The sequence below is a fragment of the Chelonoidis abingdonii genome, unplaced genomic scaffold (genome assembly GCF_003597395.2).
Source record: "Chelonoidis abingdonii isolate Lonesome George unplaced genomic scaffold, CheloAbing_2.0 scaffold0580, whole genome shotgun sequence".
NCBI lineage: Eukaryota > Metazoa > Chordata > Testudines > Testudinidae > Chelonoidis > Chelonoidis abingdonii.
Window position 1 is genome coordinate 7,027 of NW_027424841.1, and position 14,850 is coordinate 21,876.

Below are 14,850 nucleotides of genomic sequence, written 5' to 3' on the forward strand. Positions count from 1 at the left end.
AAAGATGCTGTACATGATGCTGTCTCGCTGTGATCTTGCTGAAATAAAATAGAATATTAATAATAATAGGAGACCAGATTTTCCCTGGCAGCCCCCTTTCCTGAGTTACAAACCCAGGGATGCAGGCCAGGAAGGAGAGGATTCCACATGGCTTCCTACCTGGGAATTTCCCTCGCATTCTCCAAGGAGGGGGGTTCCCTTCCCTTCTGCCCAAGGACTGAAAAGGGGGACCAGGATTCCAGGGAATCCCATAGTTATGCACAGATCTCAGTGATCCAAATGGTAGCTAGACCCACCCAACCACCAATCCTGGGGCCTCCACAACTGCTCTAGGACCTCTCCAGCTCCCTGCTAACACAGTTCATCAGAAAATTTCTACTAGGCCTTTAACGTAGCTGCTGCCTGCAAGATCGACTGAAGCAGTGTTTATACAGTGTGGAGGGGACTGCACAGAGATGGGATAACTGGCATCCAGGCAGCTACATCTGGGCATCATAATGACAACTTACACTCAGAGAAAAAATTAGCTGCTTTCTACGAAATCTCATCCTCACCCCCAGAAATCAATGAAAAGGGAAACAATTTAATTTGGGTCAATATTTTCATGGAGGAAAACACCTCTCTTTTCAGACCAGCTCTAACTCCGAGCATGGGCCCTATACTCACGTTACAGGACCACACCCCTAGGTGGCAGCACTAGCCTCCATCGGGCCTCACCAAACAGAGCACCCCTGGATGTCTGCTAGGTGGGGCTATGGCAGCTGTATAACAGAGGGAGCACCTTCATGAGCAGAGGATTAGAGACATCTAGAGCCCCTGACTATCTTGGCTAATTGCTTATATGGACCTCCCAGGAACTTAACTAATTCTTTTTGGATCAGTTATAGTTTTGGCCTTCCACAACGCCTCACGGCAATGAGCTCCACAGGCTGTGCATTGTGTGAAAAAGTGCTTTCTTTTCTTGTTTGAACCTGCAGCCTATTAAATTCATGGGTTACTCCTGGCTCTTGTGAAGGGTAGTAGCTAACACTTCCATGCTTACTTCTCCACATACACCCATGATTTTGTAGACATCATATCCTACCCCCTGTGCCATCTCTTTTCCCAAGCTGAACAGTCCTTGATCATTTTAATCTCTCTTCTTCTGCTAGCTGTTCCATACCTCTACATAGTTTTTGTTATTCCTCTCTCTCCTTTTGCTAATTCAAATGAATCTTTTTGAGATGGGGCATCCAGAATTGCACACAGTATTTAAGGTGTGGGAACATCATGGATTTTATATAGAGGCAATATATTTTCTGTCATTTATTTATGACATTCTTAATAGTTCCAAACATTCTCTGTCATTTTTTGATTGTTGCGACACATTGAGCAGAAGCTGTCAGAGAACTATCCACAATGACTCCAAGATTTCTTTCTGAGTGTAACAGCTAACCGCAGAGCCATCATTTTGTATGTTTCGTTGGGATGTGTTTTCCAGTGTGCCATTACTTTGCACTTATCAACACAGTCAAAGCTGATTCCCCGCTCTGGCACTTTGAGTGCAGAGATAGGGCCCGCAAGGACTCTAAAGAATAATACTTACACTTCAGGCTTGTATTAAATTCCCAAGGTTACCATAGGCCCCTGGCTTTGGGTAGATAGTGTGCCACACCACCAAGTTGCAGACCCCTTTGAGAGCCCTAGGTAGACACCATGTGGAATTCCTTCCTGAGGCACCCTCAAGCTCTTTCATCCTCCCTCTGGGAAGAGCAAGAAAAGGAAAAGAAAAGGAAATCAGCTGTTTCCACAGCTGACCTGGAAACCCTTCTTCCTCCAATAGCTACACTGAAAAAAACGCATGCACACCCCCTCTTTACCTCCTAAGACACAGGATCCAATCATGGACTTAAAAAAGGTCAATTGTATTTAAAAAAAAGAAAGAAAACACATCTGGATAATCAGGCTGTTGCTAGATATTAAAGGAGCAACTGACAAGGATTAACACCAAGATGGCTTTTTGGTGGTCCAGCTTAAGGGTTACAAAAGGAAACAAGGTACCTGTGTTAGCACAGAGGAATCCACAGCCCAAAATTAAGAGGTAAACCTCGTTGTGTTGAGCTAAAATATTTTGTGTACATTTATATATATCTGTAGTTCCAAATGAGCAATTCTAGGGATAAATGATGAATTTTTATACCTGGCCAAGATTCTTACAGCATGATCTGCTGCTCTGTCTCTCCAGCCAGGAGAACAATCAGCACAGACACAGAGAGGAAGGTTTCTTTTGTTGTCAGAGGTGTTGTCAGATGCTACCGGTGTGGTGCTCTGCTGTCTCCTTGTTGGTATCACTCGGCTGCGTGCGTGTGCTCGCCCCGTGCAGCTGCCCCAGCTCTGCAGATAGCTGATGCAGCAGACCCGACGAGACCCCCAATGACCACAGACTCTAGTAAGGTGCAAAGTCACGTCTGCTAGGTTTATTGCGATCTCGGACACAATGGCAGTTCCCTGTAGGTTTCTGAGCCTAATTCAGGCATACTACGAGAAAGTGCCTCTTGGCAATGGACCCAGCTCAGTCAGTGGCGGGACTTTCCACTGCCCCTCGGCCGGACAAAGACATCGCCCAGGGATACATTCTTATACACAGGTACAAATAAGTTACACATCACTTCTGACGTATTGAGGTGCAACCCCTCTACGCAGTAAAGTACAACCCTCTACGTAGATTGGTTCGATCAAAACAACTCTTATCCATCATTTTACCCTTTTGCCCCTGTCATTGGGATGAGTCAGTTGTTCCTTGTTATCTGTGTGGAATGTGCAAGTATGTGAATGTTCTGATCTCTAGTGTTCAGTACCTTTTTAGGTACTATCTTCTTGCATCAGCCCTTCCTTGCCAGCTTCTGTGAGCAGGGCCTGCCTCTGGCTCACAGCTCCACTTTGCTTTATGTTAGCAAAGTCTTGACCATTACTTTAGTTCAGGCCTTAGGCCTCATACCAGGCCTCTGATACCAATGTTTATGTCTCAGGGCCTCCTTTCTTACTACATTGTGTTTTTCCTTTCCCAATTTTAAAGTTTTAGTGTTCCCATTGGCTCTTTTGGTCAGGTGCCAACTCTCTTTCCTCTTACCTAAGCATTTTCATGTAGACTTTTTAACCCAGTTAAAGGTGAGGCAGAATAGTACAATACCAACTGCTAAGAAGGATTTCTATAGCTAACTGACTGGCCTGGTTGGCCAGTAAAAGATCTGCTTCTCGCCTCCCTCCTTTTTCCACAAACACTGACTTTTTATCTGCCAGTTTTTTCTGTCCCCAGTTACAAAGTTTTGTGGAGATCCCTTTGTAACTCTTTGGCAGTCTGCTTTCGGGCTTGACTCATCTTGAAAAGTAATTTGCAGACATCTGACAAATTTTGCCACCTCACTGGTATAAGTCTTTTTTCAGATTCAATTGTACGAATATGTTGAATAGAAATTGTTGCCACTGAACTGATGCCCTTGGGAGACACCATTTACCTCTCTCCTTTCAGAAAATTTGGACCATTTAGTCATACTCTTTGTTTTTCTATCTTTTAACCATTTTTACTTCCACTTCTGATGTGGCCCTATTATATCAATGACATTGTGTAGAAACTTTCTTAAGAGCCTTTGGTGAAGGAACTTGTCAAAGGCTTTCTGAAATCCAAGTACACTATTTGCCATGGATCACCTTTGACCACATGTTTGTTCCCCCCTCGAAGTATTCTAACAGAATGGTGAGGCATTGTTTCCTTTTGAAAAGCTGTGTTGATTCTACCCCAACAAATCATGTTCATCTATGTGGCTGATAATTCTGCTCTTTACTAGAGATTGATCCAATTTGCTTGGTGCTGAAGTTAGGCTTGTATTGCCAGTAACACCTCTGGAGCCTAGTTTAAAAATCATCATCACACCTGATGTGTACAGGAAGGTCATTTTCCCTAAAGTTTGTTACATCCCCCCTCTATGAATACATTCTGCACCTCCCAAGGGGGTCCTGACCCTCCCTCTTTGAAAACCTCTGGATTAGATAATCTATTCGCTCCTTCTGGCCTTTAATTTTATGATTCTATGAATCATTGTCTGGGCTGCAACTTGAAGAAGTTGCTATTGTGAATATTGAAAGGAACTCAAGGATAGATGCTCATCAAGAAGAATTGGGATTGTCACAGTGAAACAAGGATATAAGTTCCCTTTACCCTCCTGTCTCTGGGGGAATCTCAGAATTGTTCCACTCTTTGAACTGGGAACAATACCTCAACTATGCCAAATGCTTCTCACCATGCACATCTGGCAGCATTCCTCTGTTTCTTCCCTTCCGGAACAATCAGAAAAAAAGAATTAGGAAAAGTTGTTTAAAAATAACCGTGGGGCTCTTTGTAGTGCTTCTGAAACCCCGAGCATCTCTTACCATTGCCCAGCTCTGGCTTCTCTCCTGAAGAGAGGATGGAATCTCAGGTAAAGAGTAGCAGCAGGAGTGGGGTGTTGGGGGAAGGGATGGGGCAGAGAGGGGGCCTCAAATGAAAAGAAGAGGAGCATAGTTGGGGGTCACAGAGGGGATGGGGCTTCTGCATGTGTCCTGCTTTTTCCTTTTGAAAAGGTGGTCACCTTACATGAATGGGCTTGGCCGGACTAGGAGCTAGCTGTGCTTCTGTGCAGGAGCTGAGTCCCATTTCCACTCCTTTGCATTGCTATGGCATCACAAACTGAGGGGACAAAGAGGGAATCTGGCCCTGAGTCTCTTACCAGGACTCTTGTGTGTCAGACCCTCATTCACACATAACTTCTGGAATGTATTTATCTTCTCATCACCTCTGTGAGGCAGGGCAGGGCTATTATCCACCTCTACAGACACCATACGGGGTCAGACCAAAGGTCCATCTAGCCCAGTATCCTGTCTTCAGACAGACAGTGGCTAGGTGCCAGGTTCCCCAGAGGGAATGAACAGAACAGGGAATCATCAAGTGATCATCCCTCTCGCTCATGCCCAGCTTCTGGCAAACTAAGGCTAAGAACACCATCCCTGTCCATCCTAGTTATATAGTCATTGAGGGACCTGTCCTCAGTGAATTGATGTAGTTCTTTTTTGGACCCTGTTATAGACTTGACCTTCACAACATCTTGTGGGTTCCAGGACTAGCTGCTCCAAGAAGCAGTCCTTTACAGTGTCAAGAAATTGTCTCTGCATCCCATCCTGAAATTACATGTACCGAGTTGATATGGGGACAGTAGAAAATTCCCCATTATTATGATTGATTTTTTGTTAATATCCTCTTTTATCTCCCTGAGCATTTCAGAGTCACTATCAACCATCCTGGGTAGAGGTGGTCGCTCAATATATCCCTACTGCTATATTCTTATTATTAGAGTACAGAATGTCCACCCATAGAGACTCTATGGTACAGTTTGGTTCATTTACGATTTTACTTCATTTGATTGTACACTTCCTTCACATATAGTGCCACTCCCCCACCAGCATGAACTGATCTATTCTTTCAATATATTTTGTACCCTGGTATCACTGTGTCTCATTGATCATCCTTATTCAAACAAGTTTCTGTGATGGCTAATATATCAATAGCCTCATTTAATTATGAGGCGCTCTAGTATAGCTATCTCCCCCCCCCCCCCCCCCCCCCCCCTCCCCCCCCCCCCCCCCCCCCCCCCCCCCCCCCCCCCCCCCCCCCCCCCCCCCCCCCCCCCCCCCCCCCCCCCCCCCCCCCCCCCCCCCCCCCCCCCTCCCCCCCCCGCTTTTGCTTCCCCCCCCCCCCCCCCCCCCCCCCCCCCCCCCCCCTACATTAAAATATGATGTTTCCCCATCCCCCCCCCCCCCCCCCCCCTCCCCCCCCCCCCCCCTCCCTTGCCATGTCCCCTCTTCCCCCCACGCCGCCCATTTTTCCTTTTTTTACCTTCTTTTTTTCGCCCCCCCCCTGCCCCTCCCCCACCTTCCCCCCCCCCGCCCCAGCTTTCTGAATTCCCCCCCTACATGATGTATTTAGGCTTCTCCTGTTACACATGATGGCAACTGGGAATTTTTTTTCTCATTTGACTGTTTCTCAACAGATCCTACCTGTATTTTATCATCATCCATCCTTTCTCCTTGCCAGGACAAAGAGAATTTCCATTAGTTTATTCTCCCTAACAGATGTCTTTGCCCAAACGAATGTGCTCCTCTGCATCTGTCAGCTTTCTTTCAGTCGTTAGTTTTAAAAGTTGTTCTACAAATTACTTAATGTGAAGCACCAGCAATCTGGTTCCATTTTGGCGTAGGTGGAGCCCATCCTTCCTGTATGGGCTCCATCATTCAGAAAAGTTTCCCCATTTCCTAATAACACATGCAGCACTGCTCTTTCCTCAGTGGCATTACAGTCAGATGGGGGGGACTCATCAGGTGGGCAGTGCAAAGCCATCAATGGAAGAGGAACTGCCTAAATGACTGCACCTGGGGCTCCTGCTTTAATCGTGTCTCTGACTCAACTCAGTAACGTGCACCTCGCTGATGGCAGAGGGGAAGGGGGGTGATTGTGTCACTTAAGTAGCTCCTGTGCACAGCTGGTGCAGTCCCATGGATCAGGCAGTACCCAGAAAGCTCAGGAAGAGCGAGGACTGGAAGTGCAGAAGACCTCTCAGCTATTTCCCTGGCTCATGGATGTTTAACCAGAGACAGAACGGTGACAGGTCAGGTATAATGGGAAACAACATCCACGTCCCTTCTCTTTATTGACTCTATCAAGAGGAATTCTGAGGTCAGGAGCAGGCACAATACAGCTCTTTATAAGAAAATATCACATTGGTCCAGTGGCTCTCCATGAACACAGACACATTGTAAAAGCTGCTACCTGCCTTCGGTCTCCTTCTCCAATGTGCTAGCCTACCTCACTAGCACCTCTCCCATTCTTCCAGGCCTTATACATGTCTGAACATCTCTTTAGAGAGTGGAGTTCACTAGATCTCATCATCTCGGATGTAAGGTCCTGAACAAAATAGGTGGTGTGTGGCCCATGTTTTTCATCTCTCATGTCACTGGAGCTGGAGCTAAGTGAGGAACTGACCCTTCACTTGATGAACACCCTGATTATCCTCGCAGAAAGGTGTTGGCTTTTTTCACACTGTAACACTATTGGGTTCATAAGTGGTGGGACAAACAGAGAGATGTAGCCCAGCATAAGATTGAGCAATGGAGGAGAGCTCTTCCAATATCCGTGTATCAGACCCAAGCCAATCTGTGGTGTGTAGAAGAGGAGGACAGCACAGAGGTGGCGAAGACACATGTGTTTCAGGGCCCTAAGGCACTCCACATGGGACGTGACTTTCAGTACTGTTTTGAGGATCATCACGTATGAAAGAAATGAACAGTGGATCCAACCCCACCACGGTGACTGTAAAAAGAAAAGCCATAGATGAAGCTGACTGTGAATGTCTGAACATGCCATCTTAATAACATCCTGGTGCAGGCAGTAGCAATGGGAGAGGACATTGGCTCGACAATATTGAAACCGTTTAAGAAGAAAGGGCAGTGGGAATATTTAAAGACACCCCTCTTAGCACAAACACCAGTCCCATCTTTCGAATTCTTGGCAGGGTTAAGATAGAAGCATATCTCAGTGGCTTACAGATAGCAACAAAGCGATCAAAGGCCATCAAAGGAGTACGATGATTCAATGAATGAAAGTGAGTGAATGACACAGCAGTGAATGCCATTCTCCGTGTAGTTGTCTAAACAAGTAAAATACCCAGTGTTTTAGGCGATTGGATGGGATCTGAACAAGAGCAAGTCTGTAACATGCCAAGCATGGAAAAGAAAATGTACATCATTGGGCCATGGATGCTTGGATCTGTTTTTACAATAAAGAAAGAAGATCGAATTCGACTATTGAAATAGCATAATACCTAAGCCGAGAAGAATGAAGATCCAGAGAGATGGGAACGCTTCCTGACATGTTATCCCGGTGATAAGGAACACTCAAGAGTTGAATTGTGTCATTGACAGCTGTCATCCATGTATGGGCCAAGTCCGGAGTTTTGCAATATCCTCCTGAAAGTTATAAAAACCCATGGAGACTTAGTGAATGTAACAAGACATCTTTCTCGCGATCATCAGGCCAGACAGCTCAGGAGCTTAAGGAAGATAAGCTAAAGCATGGTCTTGGATTACTCGATAGGAACATAGGCATTGCCAGACTAGATCAGACCTGTAGTCCATCTGCCTTGAATCAATGCCCCAGTAAGAGATAGTTACGAAGAAGGTGTAAGAAGCCTGAAATAGCAGCTATAGAATAACCTGCCCCAAGGATAGTTTCCTCACGATGCCCAATGTTAGAGCATATATTGTAGTATAAATAGGCATGTTTAAAGCCCTTCTAAGAGCTTTTCTGTTAGTCCTCACAACCTGTAATTGGATTTTCTGCTTTATCCATATTAAACATCCAGTCTCTGTTTGAAACCTTGCTAAGCTCTTGGGCCCATTGACATCTTGTTGAATTCGCGCCAGCAACTACTGAGCGCTGTGTGATTTTAACGATTGTAATCTTTCCACTGACAACTCTTTCTGGCCTACCGTTTTGGATGTGCGGCTCATTGTACACATGAAGTTGTAAACACATGGCAAGTGCATAGTGAAAACAAGTTATTGTAATTTATCTGTCCGCAAGGAAGCTGTTTGTTAATGTGTTTCGTTATGAGGAAGGATGTGTAAATCCAACAGAACCACTCCCTATTAATGTTCTCTACCAATACCTAGTGATACACTGCTGACCTAGAGGATCGCCTCCAAGAAAGCCTAAAGTGCTTTTGTCTGGCTAAAGCTGACTGAACTCCAAGGAGTGTTCCGATCATTCAGGGCTTCATTTTATCCTCACAGGACTCACCCTCTCCCCATGAAAAGGGTACTTTAATATTTGGCAAGATTACAGCTAACATAGAGTCAGATTGGCAGGGAGGTTGGCGTCACAAATGGGGTGCAATATGTCAAACACAAGATTCACTCTTAAGCCAGTTGAAGGTGCAAGTTACCTGTCAGCCATGGCTCAGTGACGAATAGGAAGTGTGAGATTTACCTACAACCCTTACTACACTCCCCTTTCCTGCACCTCAGCTTTACTCTTTGCTTCTTTGCTGAAACACTGACCAGCGGTTCGGTTCTCTTAGGACTTCTTAAAAGGTATTGCAGAGTGATTGAGTGCACAGCCCTGAATATAAGTGTTAGGAACAGGTTTTGCTCGGTTACCAGGAGACAGTATCATATAACTATTCACTGAACACAGTGTTAATAACACAAACCATTGCACACAGTACGTGGGGCCCTTCTGAAATACTTTCGAAAGCTAAAACCATTAAGTAGTAAACTTACCACTTTTCCTTCCTGGAGAGATTCCAACAACTTTGGTGCTGGATTCCCATATATCTGCATGTCATGGAATTTTGATTTGTAATATTTGTATTACAATGAAAAGTGTTGGCATAACATTTACACATCTACTTTAGTCCACACATGTGAGCCCACTCTTTCCCCTCTGATCTGCTTTCAGAGATGATTTCTCAGGATAGAGAGTGACTTACAACATAGTGTCGGTCATCTGGATGGCTTCAGAACCTGAACAGCAAAGAAAAGTCTAGTAGCTCATCTGTCCATCGGTTAACAGCTGACTGGTTCCCCTCAGGTTCTGTTCTGTCAGTCTGTAGCCTGTATCCAGAGTGGTAACAGGGTGGGGGAATAGCTCAGTGATTTGAGCATTGGCCTGATAAACCCAGTGTTGTGAGTTTAGTCCTTGAGGGGGCCACTTAGGGATCTGGTGCAAAATCAGTACTTGTTCCTGCTAGTAAAGGCAGGGGGCTGGACTCAATGACCCTCCAGGGTCCCTTCCAGTTCTAGGAGATGGGTATGTCTCCATTATTCTCTATTATTACTGGGATCAGTATGGAAAATATTCATTCCCTGAGCTCTCACTCTCTTGTACAGAGTAACCCCAGCACACAATGAGGGTTTGCAGGAAGTGGATTTCAAAGTCAAATGCATCAGTAATCATGGAAATGGAACTTGCTTTCACACAGGAAACTAGTTTTTTTCTCTCTCTCTTTCTCTCTCTCTCTCTCCATCTATGTCTTGTATTCATAATATCCATAGCACCCGGGAATGTCATACTGTCAGACATGTAGCTGAGTTGCCATAAGGAATGTGTATGTTAAACCCACTTGTTGGGTTGTTTGCTGTAGAGCTACATTGGGTTAACTATTCAGATGCTGACGTTATGGCTATATTGGCTGCAACCATTGTGGCTTTTCTTAGTTCAATAGCAGGCTGCTGGGAAACAAGCAGGAAGGGAAGCAACAGCTCAGGAAAAGCCATGGCTCAGTAACCACCCCAGGGAGGTTGAGAGACAACATTGTAGCTACAAGCTGGGAAGAGCCTATTTCTGGGCTCCAGCCACATCACACAGCTTGATTTGCCAGAACTGGGAGTCTATGAAGAGGTGGGTCCGGTGCTTTGAGAAGCTCGTCACACTGACAGGCACAGACACTTCTGGGGATGTCTGAAGACCTTGCCCTGCCTGGGTCCCTGTCAGAGTGGGAGGGCTTGGGGTCAGAGATATGTACAGACTGTTGTTTGAAAACTCTTCAATTCTCCCATGGTTCGCTTTATTCCCACTGTTCAGATTAAAGAGTAGTTTGATTCAAGACAGCTGGCTGGTCACTCATCTCACCAATTGTCACAGACTCCCAAAGTGAAGAACCACAGGACCCAGTCTGAATGTGGGAGGATCATGAGATTCTACCCCATGAGAGGGAAGGTCACTTTTCCTGACATCTGGCACTCTTAGACTAGGGATAGGGGCGAGATGCAGGTAGCCTTGAAACTTTTAGTGGTATCTACAGAGCAGAGATGCTACAGCCCTCAGCCATTTAGGAAATAGAAATATCCCCTATCTGACCAGTTATCACAGAGCAATGCAACTCTGAATACCTGCGTTCATAATCAACCCAAATAATAAAACCTCTGAAAAGGCATTTGCTGATTAAATTTCTAGGAGCAAATAAACCCAGAGCCGCCCAGAGGGGAGGCAAGTGGGGAAATTTGCCCCGGGCACTGCAGTGGCCCCCACAAGAGTTTTTTGGAGCCCCTGGAGTGGGGTCATTCACTCGCTCCGGGGGCCCTGGAAAACTCTTATGTGGCCCGGGCCCTCAAAGCTTCTTTCGCTCTGGATCTTTGGTGGCAATTCAGTGGCAGGGGGTACTTTTGCTCTGGGACCCGCCGCCAAAGTGCCCCGAAGACCCGCGGCGGAGGCTTCCTTCCACCCCAGGAACCGCTGTCGAAGTGCCAGGTCTTCGGCAGCAATTCGGCAGAGGGAGATTCTTCCGCTCCGGGTCTTCGGCGACAATTTGGCGGTGGGGGGCCCCACTGCCAAAGACCCCAGGCCCCCGAATCCTGGAATGGCCCTGAATAAACCTGTGACAATTTTTGAATTATTAACTGATATTTCTGAGGATCTCCTTTCACTCAGCCGCTGGCAGGATCGGGCACAGAGCACACTGCACCTCCAGAAATGGGACCCACGGAGAAAAACTCATTTGGGAAATTGCAGTTTTTTGACACTCCAAGCTTGCTTTGAATGTCTTATTTGTGTGCAGCTTCAATAACCCCCCGAGGAGCATTGGCAGGTGTAGGGGAGGGGTTCCTAAGCTCCCCAGTGCTACCAGCCTTACACTGAGTCACCCTGACAGTGCATCTCAGTCCTCTGCCACTGCACAGAACATCTGTAAATGAAAACAGCTCGCTGCCTTTATCCTTCACTTTTCATCTTAAAGAAAATGAAACCTGCCAACTTACCCAATTCCTGCTACAAGGGGAGCTGCTGACACCAGAGGTCTTCACCCTAAAGGACAAGGAGTATTCAGACAGGTTGCACAGGCAGCATCTGCTCAGACAGGAAGGCAGCTGCCTTTATGAAGGATGTCAGCACATTCCCTTGGGGGCTACTTGGCCATCAGGGAACCTCAGCTGCTTGGCTTTGTGTGCACCAGCTTTAACCCCCGTCACGGCTAATGGCAAACTGCAGGTGGCGAAATCACAGGGGATGTGCAGTGATGCTACCCAATGGGACCGCAGCACCAGCCCTGCTGCAGGCTCTATTCCTGGAATCTGGGCTTCTCATCGCTGTTCATATTGTTCTGATTAGTCACATGGCTACCTCGGGGGCAGCTGAGCGGTAACAGTGATGCTGTCACAGCTGTGATCTCGCTGAAATAAATAATAGTAATAATAATAATCAATAATAGAGGATCAGATTTCTCCCATACAGCCCCCTGTCCTGCATGACACACCGAGAGTGCAAGCTAGGAAAGGGAGAGTCTACAATGCTGCACGCTTGGAAATTTCCTTGGATCATTCCAGTAGGATATCAATCCTCTCTATTGTGGTGGTGAAGTGCTGAAATAAATTGCCCAGGGAGGTTGTAGAATCTCCATCAGTGCAATTTTTAAGAGGTTAAACATACACCTGTCAGGAATGGTCTAGATAATACTTAGATTTTCCATGATCACAGGAGTCTGGACTTGATGACTTCTTGAAGTCCCTTCCAACCCTGCAATTCTCCCTGAGCCATAACAGGTTGCTCCAGAATCCAGGATCCCCAAAGCTAGGCACAGATCTCAGTGATCCACTGGTATCTAGGCCTCCCACCCACAATCTCTCTGCCTCCACAACTGCTCTAGGACCTCCTCCAGCTCCTGGCTAGCACAGGTTCATCAGAGATGTGCTACCAGGGCCTGTCACAGGAGCCACAGCCTGCAATATCTGCTGAAGGGGCCTTGTACAGGGTGGAGGGGGCTGCACAGAGATGGGAAGGCTGGTTAGAGTAGCTGATGGACACAATACCCCAGTCGTAGACTGGTCAGGAGGTATTGACCTTTCTAGACCCAGAGTGCAGCCATAGACTCCGTCAGTGCAACCTTCTTTATGTTATGAGGAAGAGGCAGATGAAAAGCCTCCAGTTTCTCTTGGACATTGAAAATCTCAGCTCTGTAAACAAAGACCATTGCCCATCTATCCCACATTGAGTAGAAAGTGACCTATATTAATGAGTTTGCAGGGTACAGATCTATCTGCAGTGCAAGATGGTATAAATCTGGGTTTATTTTCCACCAAGGGCGCAAGCCTGGGAAAATGGGAAATTGGCTGTTGTCTCCTGTTTGTACTTGAGTGATTTAGGAAAAAGCACTCAGGTAGCTTAGTTGATATTCACTCAAGAGTTCTGCAAGAACTCAAATATCAAATTGCAGAACTAACTGTGGTGTGTAATCTATCACTTAAATCAGCTTCTGTACCAGATGACTAGCAAATAGCTAATATGATACTGATTATTAAAAAAGGCTCCAGAGGTGATCCCAGCAATTACAGGCCTGTAATCCTAACTTCAGTACAAGGCAAACTGATTGAAATTATAATAAAGAACAGAAAAATGAGAGACATAGGTGGACATGATTTGTTGTGGAAGTATCAGCACAGCTTTTGCAAAGGGAAATTATGCCTCATCAGACGATTATAATTCTTTGAGCAGGTCAGCAAAGGTGGACAAGGGTGATCCAGGGCATATATTGTACTTGGACTTTCAGATAGTAGTTGGCAAGGTCCCACAACAAAGGCTCTTAAGAAATGTAAGCAGTCATGGGGAAGAAGGAAGGTTCTCTCCTGGCTCTATAACGTGTTAAAAGATAGAAAACAAAGAGTAGGAATAAATGGTCAGTTTTCAGAATGGAGAGAGGTAACTAATGATGGCTCCAGATTAGCTGTTACCACTCAAAAAAGAGATCTTGGAGTTATGGTGGATAGTTCTCGGAAAACATCTGCTCAATGTGCAGAGGCAGTTAAAAGAAAAGCTAACTGAATACTGGGAACCATAGGTGGTGGACATAAAATGCTAGGACAGGCTCAGCCTCCCCTGGTGTATCTCCGGCCTTCGGACGCCAGTTGCGGGGTTTGCACAGGGAAACAGGTTTGCTTTCATGCACGGCCACCAACCCACAGAGGTGAAGCACTGCATGATTTTATCTTCCCCTTGATGTTCTAACAGTGTGTTGTGTACCAGTAAATCATTTTTCTGCATAACTGGGATGGGACTACTCACACTGAAAAATGTTCTCCAAGATACACAATATCCCCTTGTTTATATACAACTTTGATTTGTGCTTTTGAAATGGTGAATTTTGCGACAACCAATTTCAAGCTTTTGGTTCCTTTTCTGCTTTTGACAAAGGTCTGATTATTTTTACTATTTCCTGATCGCTTGCCAGCAGAGCTTTTAGATCTGCTACGCTGTGTTGAATTGCTCTTTTGCTGATCCTAGCAGGGTCAAGTTTGAATTTTGCATGGGATCTATTTGTCGGGGTTTCTTTCATAGAATACTACTACAGGATTCTATTTATTTTTTTGGCTAATAAATCAGCATGTTGATTTTCCTGAGCATATGGCCCTATTTTACTATGATCTTGCACCTTCTGAATTATGGGTCGCTGTTCTGGAGTGGATACTTCACAGGCAGTTTGCCAATATTCTGCAAAAGTGATGCATATTTAAGTGGAGCTCCATCTGAGGATGTAAATCCATAAGCATCCCATACTCATACTAGTAAAAAATATTTTATAAGTGAATTATATACCCAAGCTGAATTTGAACAAAATTATCAAAGGGTGGCTCTTTGTAGTAATAGACAGTTTTGGGCATTGTTCCAATAAGCATGCCACTGTTGAAAGTTTCAGATATTGAGCAGGCTGTGGAACACGTGAGCATGATATTTCCCACAGAGGGGGAAGCCATGCCTGTTTTTCTTGGATTTACTTTAGTTTGGACATTGGTAGAATG